Raw genomic sequence first — 21,242 nt, 5'->3', positions numbered from 1 at the left:
AATGGTAAATGGTTCTCCAACCTTTTATTTTCAGGCTGTAGGTGTCCTTCTGTCTAAAATGAGTCTCTTGTAGACAGCAAATAGATGGGTCCTGCTTTTTTATCCAGTCTGAAACCCTGCGCCTTTTGATGGGGTCATTAAGCCCGTTCACATTCAGAGTTACTATTGAGAGATATGAGTTTAGTGTCATCATGATATCTATTCAGTCCTTGTTTTTGTGGACTGTTCCACTGAACTTCTTCTTAAAGGGGAATTTTAAGAGTCCCCCTTAAAATTTCTTGCAGAGCTGGTTTGGAGGTCACATATTCTTTTAGTTGCTGCCTGTCTTGGAAGCTCTTTATCTCTCCTTCCATTTTGAATGAGAGCCTTGCTGGATAAAGTATTCTTGGTTGCATGTTCTTCTCATTTAGGACCCTGAATATATCCTGCCAGCCCTTTCTGGCCTGCCAGGTCTCTGTGGAGAGGTCTGCTGTTACCCTAATACTCCTCCCCATAAAAGTCAGGGATTTCTTGTCTCTTGCTGCTTTAAGGATCTTCTCTTTATCTTTGGAATTTGCAAGCTTCACTATTAAATGTCGAGGTGTTGAACGGTTTTTATTGATTTTAGGGGGGGATCTCTCTATTTCCTGGATCTGAATGCCTGTTTCCCTTCCCAGATTAGGAAAGTTTTCAGTTAGAATTTGTTCAAATACATATTCTGGCCCTCTGTCCCTTTCGGCGCCCTCGGGAACCCCAATTAAACGTAGGTTTTTCTTTCTCAGGCTGTCGTTTATTTCCCTTAATCTATCTTCATGGTCTTTTAATTGTTTGTCTCTTTTTTCCTCAGTTTCCCTCTTTGCTATCAACTTGTCTTCTATGTCACTCACTCGTTCTTCCACCTCGTTAACCCTCGTCGTTAGGACTTCTAGTTTGGATTGCATCTCATTCAATTGGTTTTTAATTTCTGCCTGATTAGCTCTAAATTCTGCAGTCATGAAGTCTCTTGAGTCCTTTATACTTTTTTCTAGAGCCACCACTAGCTGTATAATAGTGCTTCTGAATTGGCTTTCTGACATTGAATTGTAATCCAGATTTTGTAACTCTGTGGGAGAGAGGACTGTTTCTGATTCTTTCTTTTGAGGTGAGGTATTCCTTCTAGTCATTTTGCTCAGTGCAGAGTGACCAAAAGCAAGTTGTATTGGGATAAAGAGAAAAAGAGAGGAGAGAAAGAAGGAAAGAAAAGAGAAAGAGAAAAAAACAGAAAGAAAAAAATACGAAAAAAAAAAAAGAAGAAAAAGAGAAAGAAAAAGAAAGGAGAAAAAAGGGGGTGGGGGAAGGAAACAAATCAAAAAGCAAAACAAAACAAAACAAAACAAAACAAAACAAAAAGAACCACGGGGGAGTATCTTCTGATTCTGTGTACTTTAAGTTCCTTGGCTTCCCCTGGAACTTGTCCGTCTCGCTGGTCTTCTGGGGGAGGGGCCTATTGTGCTGATTTTCAGGTGTGAGCACTTGGGGGAGCTGCTGTGCCCCTGCCTGGTGCAGGGCTCAGTGGGGGTTGTTTACCCCGTGAGGCCGCAGGAGGAACAGCCCCAGTGGCGGGGCAGCTCTGGAAACCTGGATTCAGCTCCGGCAGGAACTCCGTCTGCAGGGCCTGGAGGCTCCGGGGCGGGGCCGCTGCTCTGCTCAGCTGGGGCAGGAGCGTCCTCGCTGTCCTGGGCCCTCCCAGCCTCTGCCTGTCACGGGGGAGGCGGGATCCTGGGCTGTGTCCCGGCGCCCTGTGCTCCGGAGCCTGCGCTGTTGGATTCGCGCTCCCGGGCCGCGCAGCCCCCTCCGCGGAGCCGCCGCCCGAGCCCCTCCGAGTGCGCGCTGCAGCCCTTAGGGAGCTCGGCGCACTCTCCTGGGCGCGCAGGTGTCTGTTAGTGTCCCAGGGAGCCCGAGGGCATCCCCGCCCTCCTGGGTCCTGCTCCAACTCCCCGCGAGCCCCTTTCCGCCCGGGAAGGTCGGTGCAGCTCCTGCTCCTCCGGGACGGGGCTCTCCTGTCCTGGGGACACTCGCCCCGGCCTCAGCCCGGCTCCTCGCGGGGCCCCTCCCCCTTGGAGGCCTTTGTTCCTTTATTTCTTTTTCCCCGTCTTCCTACCTTGATAGAAGCGCGAACTCTTCTCACTGTTGCATTCCAGCTGGTCTCTCTTTAAATCTCAGGCCGAATTCATAGATTTTCAGGATAATTTGAAGGTTTTCTATGTAGTTTGGTGGAGACAGGTGATTTGGAGACCCTGCTCTTCCGCCATCTTGCTCCTCCCCCGTCTAAGCTCTTCAAATAGTACATTTATATACATACGTTTTTATCTTTGACAATTTTTTAATTGAAATATAATTAATATGTAGTGTTATATTAGTTTTAGATGTACAATATAATGATCCAACATTTCTATACATTACTCAGTGCTCATCATGATAAGTGTACTCCCCTTTATCTATTTCACTCATCCCCCTATCTCCCCTCTGGCACCACCATTTATTCTCTGTATTTAAGAGTTTGGTTTTTTGCTTGTCTCTTTTTTCTTTTTCTTTTTTTTATTTCTTTTGTTTCTTAAATTCCACATAAGAGCGAAATCATATGGTATTTGCCTTTCTCTGACTGACTTATTTCACTTGGCATTATATCCTCTAGATCCATCCATGTTGTCGCAAATGGCTAGATCTCATTCATTTTCGTTGTTGAGCAATATTCCATTGTATAGATATACCACATTACCTTTTTCCATTCATCTATTGATGGATACTCAGGTTGATTCCATATCTTGGCTACTGTAAATAGTGCTGCAGTAAACATAAGGCTGCATGTCTTTTCAAATTAGTGTTTTCATATTCTTTGGATAAATACCCAATAGTAGAAGGACTGGATCATATGATAATTTTGTTTTCAATTTTCTGAGGAACCTCCACACTGTTTCCCACAGTAGCTGCACCAGTTTGCATTCCCACTAACAGTGCAAGAGGGCTTCTTTATCTCCACATCCTCAACAGCACTTGTTATCTCTTGTCTTTTTTATTCTCACCATCTGACAGGTGTAAGATGATATCTCATTGTTGTTTTCATTTGCATTTCCCTGATGATTAGTGATGTTGAGCATCTTTTCACCTATCTGTTGGCCATTTGTATGTCTTCTTTGGAAAACTATCTATTCAGCTCCTCTGCCTGGAATTTATTAATAGGATTATGTGGGGGGTTTGGTGTTGAGTAGTAGAAATTCTTTATATATTTTGGATACTAACACTTTATGGGCTATATCATTTGCAAATATTTATTCCCATCCTGTAGGTTGCCTTTTTGTTTTGTTGATTGTTTCCTTCACTGTGCAAAAGTTTTCTATTTTGTTCTTGCCCCAATAGTTTGTTTTGCTTTTGTTTCCTTTGCCTGAGAAGACATATCTAGAAAATTGTTTCTACAGCCAATGCCAAAGAAATTACTACCTATTTTTTTCTCTAGGAGTTTTATGGTTTCAGGTCTCACATTTAGGTCTTTAATCCCTTTTGAGATTATTTTTGTGCATGGTGTGATAAAGTAGTCCAGTTGTATTCTTTTGCACATAGCTGTCCAGTTTTCTCAACACCACTTGTTGAAGAGACTCTCTTTTCCCCCCTGTATATTCTTACCTCTTTTGTCATAGATTGATTGACCGTATTAGCACAGGTTTATTTCTGGGCTCTCTATTCTATTCTATTGATTTATGTGTCTATTTTTATGACAGTACTGTTTTAATTGTTAGAGCTTTGTAACATATCTTGAAATTTGGAGTTGCGATACCTCCAGTTTTGTTCTTTCTCAAGACCAATTTGAGTATTTGGAATCTGTTGTAGCCAGATACAAATTTTAGTATTATTAGTTCTAGTTCTGTGAACTCAGACGATGCTTTTTAATAAGCATAGCTCCTCCCACTCAAAATTCCAATTATATCAATTATATATATAATATATAATTACATATAATAATAATAGCATAATTATAATTATATGTAATATATATGCACACACACCACTAATTATATTAGGAGATTTTAACAGAGTTATATGCAATGCCCATTTCAGGTGTGTCTAATATATACAAACATTAAGAATTCCTAATCTATTTCAGTATACAAACATCAAATTCCTTTACTTCTGCTTATTCAAAAAGTATTTTCTGTATGACTCTTTCTTTGCCCCTTAGAGTCTAGACAAGAATAATAAGACAAAAACAATCCCTAGCACATCACCAGTGATTTAATTTCTTTTTCTTAATAGGCGAGATTTGGCTACACTGGCTTGCTTGTTTAACCTTGCAATAATTCAGAATTCTTCCACATGCACAGAATTTAAAAGGACCACACAGTGTATCTCAGCTTGATTTCAAATGGATTATCAGTTCCTATTTCTCCAAGCACTGGAACCACTAAGTTACATAGGGATTGCAATAGATTCATATCCTAGAAAGCACAGGCCACATCTAACTTACTTTAGGTGATTCCTATGTCATTCTTCTTCTTTCCTTCCTAAATTTTCCTGACGCCTAGCATCATTTCTTAGCATCAGTTGGATTTTTCCAAGTGTCCTTCAGCTTCCCATTCCACACTGCAATATATTTCTTTATTGTTTCCTTACTATATCTGCCACAGTGAAATTGCCGCATGTTTTCATTTCATATAGCGGGTCTGTACTTAACTGACTAGAATTTGTGGGTTAGCAAAGTTGTCGAGCTGTCACAATTACACTTCATCACCCTTAAGCCTCTCATCAGTTAAAATATTGTGTTAGTTATAGGTGTTGAAATGTTCAGTAAGGTTTTGTCCCTTTTGACTTTCTGCAATCATTTCCTACAGTGATTTAAGGTGAAGTTAGCCTAGGGTAGGTATCTGTAGCAATAAAGCACGGTCCTCTGGAAGATTTGCTAGTTCCTTACCTGTTTATTCCTGTTCTCACATTGAGTGCTGGAACGTAGTCACCCTTTATCAGAACACTTGTTTCCCCATTTACGATGAGCTAGTCTTTTACAGGATATGACAGGGCCTATGTGAAAATTCCTCGTGGGCAGAGTTTTAGACAGCTATGATCTTAAGAAATTTCCCAAACATAATTCCAAGAAACCCATTGTTTCTGGCTGTAACATTTGTACTTTTGAACTCTGCAGTGTTGGTACATTCACAGTAAGTGACATACAGTGAAATCTGTCTTTTCTGTGAAGAGTGGGACATGCTCTAATAATTCAAGAGTCATGTTTCAGGGTTTACATGTATTACATTCCATGCTTTTTCCTTGGACCTGAAACCCAGTCACCGGGAACTGCCCATCTTCCAAACTAAAAGAAAATGAGTATGTTATTAGAGAGATCAAAGTAAAAAGCTGTTAGTTTTCATCTGTGATCAGATAGATGTCCTGGAAGATATTCACCAATAAGAAATTCTGGATGCATACTGTCTTATGCCTGCCTCTTCCAGTGCTTGTTGCCTTTTTGCTTCATCAAAAAGAAAGCAGCTAACTCTAGGCCTTCCCATATGCTTGCTTTCACCCAACACCTGACTTTATCACCCCCTTCTCATACATTTTGTGATTAAAGACTTAACCTTATCTCAACCTCATACTAACGGTTTTAAAAAGGAGCTCCCAAATTTTCAGGACTAATGAAACGGGATTTGGTAAAATCTTTTTATTTATTTTTTTTATTTTACGATAGTCACACAGAGAGAGAGAGAGAGAGGCAGAGACACAGGCAGAGGGAGAAGCAGGCTCCATGCACCGGGAGCCCGACGTGGGATTTGATCCCGGGTCTCCAGGATCGCGCCCTGGGCCAAAGGCAGGCGCCAAACCGCTGCGCCACCCAGGGATCCCGGTAAAATCTTTTAATGATGAGAGAAGTAAGATCCATGCCTCAGCCAAGCAGCAAAAATTCATCTTCTGACCTTTCATCTGACTGTACTTTGTGGAATGGTAGACTGACCCTTCGACCCAGGCACCATTGGATTTCAGGGACACATAAGGAAAGTCAAAGAATCCAAATAACCTAAAATGTCTGTTCTGATAAATCTCCTAAACTTCTTCCTCTTTCAATAGTAAATATTGGGGATCCCTGGGTGGCTCAGCGGTTTACCACCTGCCTTTGGCCCCAGGCGCGATCCTGGAGACACGGGATCAAATCCCACGTCGGGCTCCAGGTGCATGGAGCCTGCTTCTCCCTCTGCCTATATCTCTGCCTCTCTCTCTCTCTCTCTCTCTCTGACTATCATAAATAAATAAACAAATTTTTAAAAAAGTAAATATTGAGTTTGCTATTTATTTTGGTGGGTAAGAGGAAGAACAGTGTCAAATTACTGCTTTCAACAGCCCCAGCCTACCACATACGCTCACCGGATAGTGAAAGATTTTTTTCCTCTCCACATTTTTAAGTACTGTACATTAAACTTACACAATACCAGCACAACTGATTAGAAAGTAAAAAATAGAGATTATCCTAGGTTCTCTTCTCTTCACAAAGCTTTGAAAAGATGCAGTTCCTTAATGGATATATGGGGGTTTGATTTTCATTGATTTATACTTTAGGCAGTGTGGTGTAAAGCAAGCCCTTTGTTAGAAAAATGACTCTAGAATCTGGGTTTCATGTACTCTTACATTGCCACCTAATAATTTGGCGACCTCATCACGACATCTCTCTGAGCTCCAGATTCTCCTTTCTAAAATGAGGAGATATAGCTAACTGTCTTTGGATTCTCTGTTTTTTGTTTTAATGGAAATATTTTTGTTGACTAAAGGCAAGGAAAGAGACAGAGCAACTGAAAATGATCCAGAGCTTAGATTGTAGAGAAGTGCCTGATTTGGAAATTTATTTGGTTGGATTTCTCTTTCTATTTCTTTTCTCTTTTAATTTTCTTCCTTTCTTCCTTCCTTACTTTGTTTTGTCAATAAAATGGGCCATTTGAGGAGTGCTTGGGTGACTCAGTGAGTTAAGCATCCAACTCTTGGTTTCAGCTCAGATCATGATCTCAGAGTCCTGAGGATTAAGCTCATGGGAGTCCACACTCAGCAGGGAATTTGCTTGAGTATTCTCTCTCTTCCTCTCCCTTTGCCCCACCCCTGCTTGTGTGTGCTCACTCAATCTCTCTCTATATATATATAAATAAATAAATCATTTTAAAAATGGGCCATTGGGATGAATTTCCTATATGGTTTATAATGAATACTCAGTCCAATCATCTGCCATGTTTATGGAAAAGCCTAATACTCTGAAAAATAACTAAATAATACAAACTCAACAGAAGCCCCATAGAACAAGAGGGGAAAAATCTAAATAATGTTAATTTCAGTTTACCCACAAGATGAAATGTAATTTAAGAACGAATTAGCAAAATCTGGATAGCAGAAGCAATTGTTAGATGAAGTGAATAGTTAGCAAAAACACAAACATGGAAAAGTGAAGAATGGTTCAATGAGAATGAAAGGTTAGAAATAGCTTCAAGGGATCATACAAATAGAGACAGTAGATATTTATGTCTAATTAGTAAATAAGTAAATACATTTTTGTCATATCCTTGCATGAAAAGCAGAATGATGGCCTCCCCAAAGTCCATGTCATAATTTCTGGAACCTATGAATATGTTACATTACATGGCAAAGGGGCATTTTGCAGCTGTGATTTAATTAAGCATTTTGACATGGGGAGATTATCTGATTATCCTGGATTATACAACTGTGTCTAATGTATTCACAAGAGTCCTTACAAGAGGCAGATAGAAAAGATCACAGAGAAAATGTGATGATGGAAGCAAAGGTTCATAGTCAAAGAAAGATTTGAAGATATTATCCTACTAGCTTTGAAGATGGATGGATATTGTAGTTATCTCACTGTCTCCATTGTGAGCCTACTACAGAACTATGTCAGATTCCCTAGCCTAGTCTACCTTCCTTTCCTCTGCTAGAGACTCAGGCTTCCAAGTTTCCTGCAAACTGCATGGCAAGGGCTGTCCCATTGCTGACATGTCTTCTGCAGAGGAAAAAAAAAAAGCAATATATTTTCTCTTGATGCAGTATCAAAACTATGGACCCAACATCTATTCTTTTCTGAAAAAAATATTCATTGATTTTCAACAAAAAGGAAATTTAGTTAAGTATTGAATATGTACCATACCTGAGCAAATAGAAGGTAAAAATACAAAGGCTCAGGTTTCCAATAAAGGGCAAAAGGAACCTCCAACCCAATGAAATTGGCAACATCTAGAATAAGGCCTAAAATTAAGGCTCAATATTACATGCTACCTAGACATCTGGAAAATCAGAAGGCCCTTGAATGGTCTAACTGCAAATCCCATCCCAACTCTGCTCCCTGAGATAAGGTCCCCTAGCCAAATAGTTCTTATAAGAGGAACCAGCACAGTTCCTAGAAGGTCATCTCTGAGTAGGTAGTTTTAGTTTCCTGCCAACATGCAGAATGATTCAAACAAGTCAGTCACATCCTCCCAAAGGAACCAAAGAACATCTCACCCTCTTACTACTACAGAATCTATTCACCCTATGTGGCCTATATAGCCACCAGACCACAGGTATATGTGACTAATAAACTACTGTCAAACTCATTTGTCAATGTTAAGTGTCATGTGTCTGGCCATCTCATTACACTAGAATGGGAATCTTTCCCTTACCAACAGGGTAAACCGAAGGCAATTAAGCCATATCAAGAGAGGGACTTCTTGAAAATGTTTCTCATTCTCAATATGAGAGTTTTGTTTTGTTATTTTTCTCCCCCTCAGACTAGAGTTCTTGGTAGGATGTGACTTCTTATGAAATCTTCACAGATGGATGCAGCTGAGTGGTGGGGCTGGATCAACAACAATGAACTCAGGGCTACTCTCAGTTTGTTTCTCTCCAGCACACCAGACATAGTCAGCGATATCCAGAACTGCCAGTGTGTTTTCTTTCCCTAAAGCCTTTACACAACACACACGGAAAATATTATCATCAGTATCCAAGTCCGAGTCAAGGATTTCTGAGAAGGTAGGGCCAGAGGATGCAGATCTCTTAGTACAGCAATGAAAAAAAGTTATTCCTTGCAAGTATTTTCAAAAGTTCCTAAGCCAGAATTAAAATACCTTCAAATGATAACTTGAATGGGCATCTGTGTCTTTATGTCCTTGGGCTTTTGCTATCATCCTTAATGAAACAGGGGAATAAATTAAAGGGTGTCATGGCAGAGTGCAAGTTGTCTCCAGAAGCCAAGTCTTCAGCCATCATCTTGATTATGGGATAGAAATATAGCCTCTCAGTTTACAAACTAAATTTTCCAGGTTCCCTTGTTCTTGCATGTGACAGTAGAGTTGAACACTAGACAAATAGGTGTAAAGAAAAATGTTGCATGGATATTCAAGGAGATCTTTGTAAACAAAGGTACCATGGGACACCTGGGTGGTTTAGTGGTTGAGTGTCTGCCTTTGGCTCAGGGTGTGATCCCGGAGTCCCAGGATCAAGTCCCATATCGGGCTATCTGCATGGAGCCTGCTCCTCCCTCTGCCTGTGTCTCTGCCTCTCTCTCTGTGTGTTTCTCATAAATAAATAAATAAAATCTTTAAAAAAAAAGATACCATACCCTTCATGCCTCCATTTTCCTACCTCTCTGCTGGCTGGAATATGGCATGACAACTGGAGCTTGAGCAGCTGTTTTGTACCATGAGACAGAATGCTAAGTATAACAGAGCATCAAAAGAAAAGAAAAGGAACTTAGGTTCTTGAAGACTATCAATCCATCATACCAATCCTGAACTGCTTATCTAGGAAAGAAAAATAAATTTCTATCTTGTTTAAGCTACCTGTTACATGTAGTGGAACTTAGCACTTAACTGATATAGGTGGTGCTATAACTTAGCACTTAGCTAGGACTGCTTTTCAACTAGTTTATACCAGTATAGCTGTGCTAAGTATTAAGATGTGAAATTCTTTTATACTGGGTTATGGGGACAAACTTCATGTAAAAATGTTGTTCGGCAACATCAGAGGCAGAAAATTGAACTTATGAATCTTGCTAGTACAAACATGGACAACCCTTAGTAGGTTGTTGAGTGGACAAAGCTGGTAGAAGCAAAAGTGCAGTGTCGTATTCTTAGGCCCACCTGCTATTTTGGAAAAGCCCAGCATTTGCAGGAGCAAGTTGGCAGAGCAGATGGCAGGAATGGTAGCACAGTGGCAACATTGTCACAAGCGGTTGAAATTCAGGCTCTCTGCACATATGAACAGTCAGCTACCTTCAAAATGCTAAAAGTAGAAGTACCAGGAATGTATTCACTATTATTTAATGAAGAAGACACTGAAATAGTGTATGTGCTTCCCAAAATCAAATCATGGGTCAGACAGGAGCAGCATTTAGTCAGTGAAAGCCATGACAGATGTAAGATCATGCTGTTAATTTCTAAACAAATGAACATCTGATTTGAAAATTATTAGACTGGATGAATGATTTATGTAAACTATTGTATGGCTTTAGACATATACATGTATATTTAACTTAGAGAATAAAAGGAATTTTAAATGCATTTTCATTTATATATAAATTTATATTTCCATGGCAGTTGTTATGTACTTTAAATATCATCCCAGATCATTCTTAAATAGAAGCAAGTCTTATTAAGTTATTAAGAAGAGTTGCTTTTTTTTTTCATGCTCTAGACATCAAATCCCTAATGCCACTGAAGATCTACTCAGTGATGATTTGTCTATCTATAAAAATAGCTGAGGGATATTTTACTTTTGGACTTCATTTAAGAAAAATCCACTTATGATGAAATGACATCATTTAGTAAGATAAAACATCTGCAATGAGAAAAAAAACTATAGCTATGTCACAATAAACATAAACTACAAAACACTGTGATCTAATGTTAACTTACAATCCATCTCTAGTAGGAACTGGTGAAACCATCAGCTAGGTGTTGGTAGGGAAATGTGCCTCTTCTACTTTATATACTATTTTGATTTCACTGTAATGATTATCCAGATCTTTTTCCATGTTTCAAACTCCAGTAATTTTGAAGATTGTGCAACTTCTTGTATCAAGAACTATAATAATAACTGCAGAGAATTCTGTCTCTTCTCAATTGCTTTTTTCTCAAAGTATAGAGTCTTTATCAACTCTATTTGTTAAGATTTTTCTTTTTCTCAAGTATGATCTGCATAATTGCTAACCCCAATTGCAAAAAGCTGTGATTTTTCAAATACTAATCCTTAGACCCAATGCAGCAGAATCAACTCAAGAATTTGTTAAATATTCAGGTTTCCAAACCATGCTCCCATAAAATATTATAGGTGAGCCTAAGAAACTGTACTTCAGCAAGATCTCCAGCCCTGAAATCAAAATCACAGCCATATTTGAGAAATTGATACTCAGAGAAAGGCTGCCTTTGCTACTTGGTGAGGCTGAAGCACTGCCCTGATTTTTTTCCTCTTCAATCAAGTTCTTTAAGATCTTCCCCTTACTACAACTAAGGAGTATGGGCTGGGAATGGGAATGGGTTTGAAACCTCACTGAATTTTGTTAAATAGATATACTTTTCAGATTCCAACAGTGTATGAACTCAATGTGGAAAAGTTCAATCCCTAAGAGGCAAAATTTTTATTCTGTGTTTCTTCCTCAGAAACATCATCCTATACATCCTGTGGTTGCAATCACCTTGGCTTTTACTGTGTATAGCACCTTCATTTCTACCAACTTAATTAACTCTGGGAGAGAATAATGAAGAATTAAGAAAACTGTAGAATAACCAAATGAAAATGTAAAGAACCATGTCCAAGCATTGAAGAGGGCAGCAATTATCAGACAAAGCAAAGTGAGCAGTTTTGAATTCCAACCAGATTTGAGCAGATCTGAAACTGAAGTCAGAGGAAGCAGTGCGTTAAGAATCCAACAAGTCCTGCAAATTGGGACTTATAAAACAGAAGTCCAAAGTCAGCAGAGAGTAGGAAAGGGTTAAGTCCATGGTTTTAACCAAGACTGGAGAGATCAATAGAATCTTGAAGGTCACGGCAGGTCCAGAATCTAACAACTTGGAGAATTTGAAGTAGTGACATTCATGAGTAGACACAGTAAAGAAGACCTGAGCCCAAGGCAGTGAGTGGTTTTCTCTGCTCATGTTGTTCTCTGCCTCCTGTTGGATACACATGGCTCTGAGACCAGAGGTATGTAATCACTGACAGGATGATTAGAGACTGAAAGGTACACTGTGTACCTGATTGAAGTAAGGACAGAAGTGTGACAATTACTGGAAGCTCTTCAACATTAAAAGTGCCCAGCAGGCAATTCATTCTTCCGTGTTTATTAATCCCTCCCTTGTACGTCACAATGTACAAAGGCAAGTTCTGGCCCCTGCCTGCTGTATGTTTACAATATTTAAAAGACCTGAGAAAATCTTTCATCTTGAGTCTCTCAAGCAGCTTAATTCTTCATTAGCTTTCACAAAGGCCAATTCAGGAGGTCAAACTCTGTTCTGTTGTTGTAGAAATTAAAATGTCCTAACCAGTGAAAAGTTTTTAGCATCCACTTGAATAAGAAAATGGAAGCTGTTAGTGGTAAGCATGGAGTGCTTAGCCTTCACTATAATGTAAGATAAAAAAATAAATAAACTGTGACCTTGAACAAGTTCTTTAACATCTCTAGGCATCAGTGTCCTTCACTGTAAAGTCTAAAGGATAGCATTTTCCCAGAATACTTCATGAGATTGTAATAAAGTCAAAATAAGTTAACATATAACAAAGCACTTGAGAAGAAAATCACTATTAATGTCATTAATTATACTCATTATATTTTTTGGCCAGTATTTTAATTGGATATATTTATATGACTATGTTATTGCAAATAATCACACTTCAATAACACTAAGAGAGCAAAAACATTCATAAAATAGACAAAAATAGCTACATAATTTTTTAAAAAGAGTACGATAAGAGAATCCCACACTGGAGAAGGAGAAAATATAACCAAAATTTAACCTTGTTTCTTACTGTTATATGTTTTCTTCTTCCTTTTAATTACACAAAAATATCAGACAAATTATAAGGAGTCTTTAATAAGAGGCCAATGGACATTTACAACTAGATAGATGGTCAGTTCTGCTTTTGACAAGCAAATTCCCAAGGAACATATGGACGTAGAGACAGTAGAGCATCTCAAAGGAACATACCATCGCTGGGTAGCTGTCTATGCTGCACTCCAAGAGAGGGCTCTGTTGGACTACTATAGACCTTGAGAAGAACCTCTAGCCTTCTTATCCAAATGATTCTGAGAGACTTGGAACCACGTAGGCTGAAAGTCTTTGCTTGTTTCTATAAAGCAATGGAGCAGGTGCAAATCTCTATATGCTTACCTTCTTACCTCCTTACTCCTCCAAAACAAGTGAAAACCAATAATTAGCATGTGAATAAGAAAATAAAAAGAGGAGCTAAAGAATTTATGACAGTCCCTAGAGGATAGCTGGGATAGTCTACATACCAAGACATGCTCTCAGAGCTTTCACAACAGAAATGTGGCTCACATGTGGAAAAGAAAAATTATACTGAGAAGTGATGGCTGAAAGTACTCAACCCTTTAAAAACTACTTGCTGAACATGTTGCCCCACAGAATATCTCAGAATGATAATTATTGGTGATACAGTCAATGAATATATGCCTAATTAATAATTCTTTATATCAAATTCTTTCTGTTGAAATGAGAGATGTGATTCCTGTATCCTGATTGGACCCTGACTGATACAAATATAGATGGTATTTAAGCCATGAGACTAGATGACATCACCAAAAGCGTGAATACAGATAAGGAAGGCAAGAGTTCAAAGAAGTGAGTTCTAGAGTACTCCAACTAATTAAGAAGTTTCGGGGCATAAGAAGAAAACAGCCAAAAAAAAAAAAAAAAAAGACAAAAAATTAGCAACTAGTGAGGTAGAAGGAAAATTGTATAACGTGATACTCTGGAAGACAAGTAAAAATAGTCTTTCAAGGAAGAGAGTATGATCAGTGTAAAGCAAAGTGTCAGTCATCAGTTACCTATTAGTGGTAAGGGAAAATACTTGATTAGTATGTGTTTAAAAGACATCAGAAATTGGGATCCCTGGGTGGCGCAGCGGTTTGGCGCCTGCCTTTGGCCCAGGGCGCGATCCTGGAGACCCGGGATCGAATCCCACATCGGGCTCCCGGCGCATGGAGCCTGCTTCTCCCTCTGCCTGTGTCTCTGCTTCTCTCTCTCTCTGTAACTATCATAAAAAAAAATAAATAAATAAATAAATAAATAAATAAATAAATAAATAAATAAAAGATATCAGAAATTATTATCTTGATGTCAGGTAAGGTTAAATTTAAGGAGAATGCATACATTATAAAAATAGGGTGCTTTTGGGGTGCTTTGCTAGCTCACTTAGAAGAGCATGTGACTCTTGAATTAGGGGTCATGAGTTCAAGCTCCACATTGGATGTAGAGATTTAAAAAATAAATTAACTTTAAAAAATAGGGTATTTTGCAATTCTAAAATGTGCGATTTATATTGAAGGAATAACAGTTATTAATATATGCACCAAATAACATTTATAAAGCAAAAATCACAGAAGATGCAAAGATCAACAGATCAATATTCAAAATAATGGGTTTCCATTTTTTCTCTTAGTCCATGGCAGATCAAATGGACTAGAATACATTTTTAAAAACGAAATATCAGGAACGCCTGGGTGGCTAGCGGTTGAGCGTCTGCCTTTGGCTCAGGGCGTGATCCCGGGGTCCTGGGATCGAATCCCAAATCAGGATCCCTGCATGGAGCCTGCTTCTCCCTCTGCCTGTGTCTCTGCTTCTCTCTCGGTCTCTCATGAATAAATTTAAAAAAATGAAATACCAAAATGAAATACCAAAACTGAAAAATATATGTAATTGATATAAATACAAAATTCCTTACTTTGAGTATAAGTAATAGACCTTCTTTAAGTATTAGTAAAACAGCCATAAAAATTGATTATATAGTCAACCACTAAGCAAATTTCAATAAATTCCAAAATTTAGAAGTACAGGCAACATTCTCTGATCAGAACAAAATCAAGAACAAAATTCCCCTAACTGGGATGTTACACTAGGGCTTCTCATCCTTATTTCTAGTATCTCTCCTTCTTGTTATCCCAGGACACAGTAGGTCTGTGTTTCCCTATACCCTTGAATTTGGATATTGTGATGTGACTTGAATTAGCCAATAAAAGGTGAACAGGCATATGTAAGGTGCTATTCTCTATTCCTCTCCAATCTGTGCTGCAGTGACTGCAACATTTCAGATGGTTCTGGATAAGCGTTGACTGAGCACAGTCCTCAACTGACCCTAATGAACATTAAGTTAGTGTTAATCTATCCTGTATTGTGATACAAACACTTGACTTAAAAAATCCAAATTGAAATTATAGAACATCTGGGATACCTGGGTGACTCAGTGGTTGGGTGTCTAACTTCGGCTCAGGGCATGATCCTGGAGTCCCGGGATGGAGTCCCACATCAGGTTTCCTGCAGAAAGCTTGCATTTCCCTCTGCCTATGTCTACAACTCTCTCTCTGTGTCTCTCATGAATAAATAAAATATTTTTAAAAAGAAAGAAATTATAGAACATCTATAAAAACAAAAAATAAAAACACTGTATCAAAGCCTATAAAAACATACTTTTTTAAAAACTATGCTTTAGGGTACTCGGGTGGTTCAGTCAGTTAAGCATCTGCCTACAACTCTCTCTCTGTGTCTCTCATGAATAAATAAAATATTTTTAAAAAGAAATTATAGAACATCTATAAAAACAAAAAATAAAAACACTGTATCAAAGCCTATAAAAATATACTTTTTTAAAAACTATGCTTTAGGGTACTCGGGTGGTTCAGTCAGTTAAGCATCTGCCTTCGGCCCAGGTCATAAGACCAGGTCCTGGAATCAAGTCCCTGTTGACTTCCTGCTCAGCGGGGAGTCTGCTTCTCCCTCTACCTCTGCCCCTTGCTCATGCCCCTCTCTTAAATAAATAAATTTTTAGAAATAAAAAATAAAAGCTATGCTTTTAGTAAATATAAAAATGTTTATATTTTTATATATTATAAAAATACATATTATTTTTAAATATTTATTTAAAATTTTATAAATTATAGAATATTTATATATTATATTTATACAAGAAGGGCCTTCCTTCTAGGGCATTGCCATTAATTAATGTTCACTTTCAAAACTTGCAGTCTCTCTTCTTCCCTCTTCCAAAATTCACAATTCCAGGAAAGAAAACCCAATCAGCCCAGCTTAGGTGAATTACATAACCAAAAAGTAGGAGATACAACAACACAGTCATGGCCTTTTAGGTTTTTGATGTCCTCCACTGTGTTTTAAGGCTATTTCCAGAGAGGAAAATTTATTTTATTACATTTCACTGTTTGACCACTTGCTGCCTATAATGACTCAATTCTGTAGATCCCAAACTTTGTAAACAATGGCACCAAGATATAGATGACAGATGGAAGATTACTACATGATGTTGTACTGTCTCCCACTGAGGAAGTACTTGGCATTAGTGATACATGTCAGGTGGACAGGGCTATCACTTGAATAAGAAAGTTAATAATATACATTGAAAACTGTATGTTCTGTGCCAGTTTCTATTAGAATTGTCATGAATTGTCAACTAAGAATCTAGAAATGTATAAAGTTTTGTAATAATGTTAATGTCCTGTATATATACCATACAAAGAGAAATAGTGTTTATGGAGAAAAATATGAGGAGAAGTAACATACATTTCTTTGAATTAATAAGTTGAGGCATTTTGTTCCAACTTCTTTTGGCATGGTTGTTTGTATGTCCTGACTCCTAGAGCCGCCACAAATGTCTGGTGCAGGGTTTCCAAGCTTGCTTTCTGTCCTCTCCATCCAAACAGGATTTTCGTCCATCTTGACTCTTGTTTTTGACAGGACAAAAGGCAATTTAATTCAGTAAGGCCCACTCTTTAAGCAGCTTCCAGAAGCAGAATATGTACTCCATAAGGAGTCATGGACATCACTAAAGCCTCTTCAATGGCAAGAGCAAGGGGGAAAAAAGAGCATCCAGATGGCTATGCTGGAAGTCTTTTCTCTCTTCTGGATCTACCCAGGGATGGATTCTGATCAGATAAATGCTACTGGACTCCTTTCAAGGCATTAAATGTAATTAGCTGTTAATTGTTATCGTTAAAGGACTCTGCTGAGTGGCTATCAGGACACCATCTGGACAACTCATCGCATTCACTGGGGAAACCCTGAGATCTCCATCCAAAAATGTGTGTGTCACTCGAAGACATTTACAATACCTGTCAAAAACCTTTGTATCCAGTGGGAAACTTGTTCACAGATGGTTGACATTAAAGATAGAAATACTCTTTTGGGGGTCAAATTTTCACTTTATATGCTCTTTAAAGTAATCAGTTTTGAGTGAGGGCAAAGAGTGATATGTTTTCTTACATCTTTAACCATGCCATCTATATCACCTGGGCGTTTGGTTGCAAACACAGAAAATAGCACACATAGTCAAAAGCAAAAAGAGAATTTATTGGAATGATATTGGAAGACTGGAAGACCAGGCTTGTAAACTTGACAGGTTCCAAGGGAGTTCTGGAGAGCTATGCAGAAGATAACCGGGGAAGGTCACTGAATTGTGCCATCACTTGCTAAAGATTCCACATCCTACAAGGTAACACCTGTTGGCCAAACTCATGTCTGATTTTACTGGGATAAAGAATGAAAGGAGACATATCTCCTTCAGTTCCTACAATAGAAGGTAGCCATTGCCTTCAAGTAAAAGGCCTTTGCATTCATACAAGAATACAACTAAGAAGCATGCCTGGAAGCCAAACATCCCCCAGATGGCAAATATTTAAATTATTTTGCCACAAATCAAACCTCTAAATGACAGCTAGAAAAAACTCTCTTCCAGTTATATTTGGAAAATCATTCCTGACTCAATAACTAAACAAATCTAAGTGCATATTTTATTAAGAAGATATCATAGGGAAATCCTGGGAACTGTGGAGGAGGCAGTACAATACCTTTTGAGATCAATATCATGCAAGGAAAAATCATGCTGTTCTCCACGATAACCTCAGTAGCCATTTTCATGATATATAATGCTATTTAAGAGTTTCATTAATTTTTTTCACTTATTCAGTCCAATGTATCTGTTAAGTTTTTTATGTGTCCCTGTGTAAGGTGATGGAGGTTGGACACCCAACAGGATTTAGCACTATCTCTACTTAGTCTAATTAGGAAATAAGATATATTTACCCCAAACAATTAATATATAATATAATATAAATTATATACCTTGAGTAAAGTCAATTAAAATTCTGAATATCCTGATGCTTTCTTAATATTCAGTTCCCAACAAGTCTTTCTGGGCTTGGGAAATAGATATGGCAGGAAAGCTAATTTTATTGTCTACTTCCCATCTGCTACATAATAATATGCCAAAATGTTACCACTTTGCTCCTTTTACCCAGATACTTAGGTTCATCCTTTCTGGTTCTAGCAACTACCTGCCCCTCCCTTTCCATCCTGTTAATTCCAGTTCATCCTTCAAGAGTCACTTCAGATGCACCTCCCATAGGAAGAATTGCCTGATACACGCTCTATGGATTAGGTATCTTTAATCTGTGTTCTGGACATCCTGTTTCATACCCTAATCCCCAAAAAAATCCATTCCCAACCCTGCCCCTCTATTTTACTTCACTTCACCCACTTCACCTACCCCTCAAAAAGAAGGAAGAGTACCAATGAGGGTCGAGGACAAAATGGAATTCTCAGGGACATACATACAAGAATACCATGGGATGACATTCACAGTTGGGGCAGGAGGGGTGGGGGAGGGCAGGGTGGATGGAAAGATTATAAAGAGAATTTGAAGAGAGAAAATGCTGGCCCTTGGAAATTTGGCAGGGCCCAGAAGTTCTAAACAAGTTAAATAATGACCTCTCTGCAGAATGCAACATGTTTCCCTTCTTGAGCATGCTTAGGTGATTGATTGTCAGCTGCCCTGTGGCAAGACCTGTGGATCAGCATCATTATCGTATGTCTGTGTGGAATAGGTAGGAGAGGTACAGGCTGTGCACCTTCATGGTGAAATTAAAGTAGCACTGGGGCTACTGTAAACATTCCTGCAAAATAGATGTATCAGTCACAGTCACATTTACCAGTGATTTTAATAGAGATTTAATGTAAAGAGTTAATGAAGAGGATAAAAGGAGTAAAAAGGCAAAAAATAAATCATGAGGTATTACAGAAATGGTAAATGCAAGAAGCAGGTACTACCCTAGGGAACCTAAGAACTTAGAACCTTAGGAGAAAGGTCCTAAAGAACTGGGCATTCACCTCTAATAAGGGGGCACTGCTAGCTTAAACTGGTACCTCAGGGTTCTCAAGAGGACCCCTGCAGAGCTGGGACTCAGCCTTATGGGGAGGGACACAGCTGGCGAGTGTTAGTAATCTGGAAAGATTCAATGAGCCTCGTCCAGGAAACATAAAAAAAAAGAAATGAAACCTGGAGCCACCTGCTGCTACTGGGACCAATGGCTGCATTTAAAATGAAGCACTGGGCAGCCCCGGTGGCCCAGTGGTTTAGCACCTGCCTTTGGCCCAGGGCCTGATCCTGGAGACCTGGGATCGAGTCCCATATCAGGCTCCCTGTATGGAGCCAGCTTCTCTCTCTGCCTGTGTCTCTGCCTCTCTCTCTCTCTCTCTCTCTCTCTCTCTGTCTCTCATGAATAGGTAAATAAAATCTTTTTAAAAAATAAAATGAAGCACCATTGAGGCACCTGGGTGGCTCAGTTGGTTAAGCGTCTGCCTTCAGGTCAGGTCATATTCCCAGGTCCTAGGATCAAGCCCTGTGTCAGGCTCCCTGCTCAGCAGAGAGTCGGCTTCTGCCTCTGCTCCACGCCTGCTATCTCTCTCTCTCTCTCTCTCTCTCTCTCTGTCCCCCTTTCTCCCTCTCTCAAATAAATAAAATCTTTAAAAAAAAATAAATGAAGCACCATTGCTAGGGTGGCCCTGATGGGATTAAGAGACAGAAAAAGGACCAGCCTCCTTTCCCATCCTCGGGCTTCCCATTTCTCTCTAGTTCCCCATCTCTCTAGTAGTGTCTACTAGGAGCCAGCTGGCAGAAGGGAACTGTAGCTTGCCAAATCCCAACTGCCATCATTAACCAAGCCAAAGCTGGTAGATAAGCACCTTATAGTCAGTAGGGAAGGCCAGTAGGCAGGGAAGGAATCTCTACAGTTAGTTAGGTGTCAATTCTTCTTTTTAGATTCCAGACTCTATTAAGGTTGGGTTTTCAACACTTCTGAGGCCATCCCAAAGACACTGTCCTAAGCTTCACAATGATACATTTTATGAGACCTCTGACATGAAGCAACTTGTCCATCCAGTAGAGAATGGCCTCTAAATTGTCTCTAAATTGCCAACTTGTCTGTCTATTCTTTACGTTGCATTGCTGATTTCTTTTTTTAAGTTTCTAGAAAGTAACTGATTTCTGGCTGCTTCTTTTACCACTATAATTACTGATCCAATTAGAAACACTTCTTAAAAATGCAAATTTCCTTTTAATTCCCAGGAACAGGGCTTTCTTGATCTTGTCTGCAAATGTAGGGACCCATTTCTACTCTGAAAACTTCTGACCTTTAGATAAAGAAAGAATTACCAGACTGTACAGGGAACAATGAGTCTGATCTCTAGGCAGCCAGGAGCTGCCAATCACATTTCGTTTTCATCGCATTTATCAACTTTTGTTCTTAAAAAAAAAAAAAAAAAATGTTTGTAATCTCTGCATGCTCTTCTCTAAGCATGATTAACAAGTATGGACAAAAATGAAGGGTAAGTTCTCCAGGAGCCTCATAAGGCTGTATTCCAGCTGAGCACGGTTTTAGCAGTGAAATAATGATGAATGGTTTTTTTCATACCTAAGCATAACATTGAGTTAAAATCAACACTGCATGATTCTCTTTTAAAACTCTTTTGACAGTTCTACCCTGTAGCTTGGCTTTAAGCCTGTCTTGTCTTTATGGGCTATCAAATTTGTTCAGCGATCTCCAACAAGCAGGACCCCTCAGTACCTACAGCTTAGGGTTCATGATGGAGGAAACATTCTCTCCTGGCTTTGAATCTACTAAGTAATTTCTCCCCCTCTGATTCTACAACTGGTGTCCAGTTGGTCAGCCAAGCATATCTGCAATGAAAGGAAAACAG

The sequence above is a fragment of the Canis lupus genome, chromosome 11, assembly GCF_003254725.2.
Source record: "Canis lupus dingo isolate Sandy chromosome 11, ASM325472v2, whole genome shotgun sequence".
In the NCBI taxonomy this organism is placed as follows: Eukaryota; Metazoa; Chordata; class Mammalia; order Carnivora; family Canidae; genus Canis; species Canis lupus.
This window is presented reverse-complemented; position numbering follows the sequence as displayed.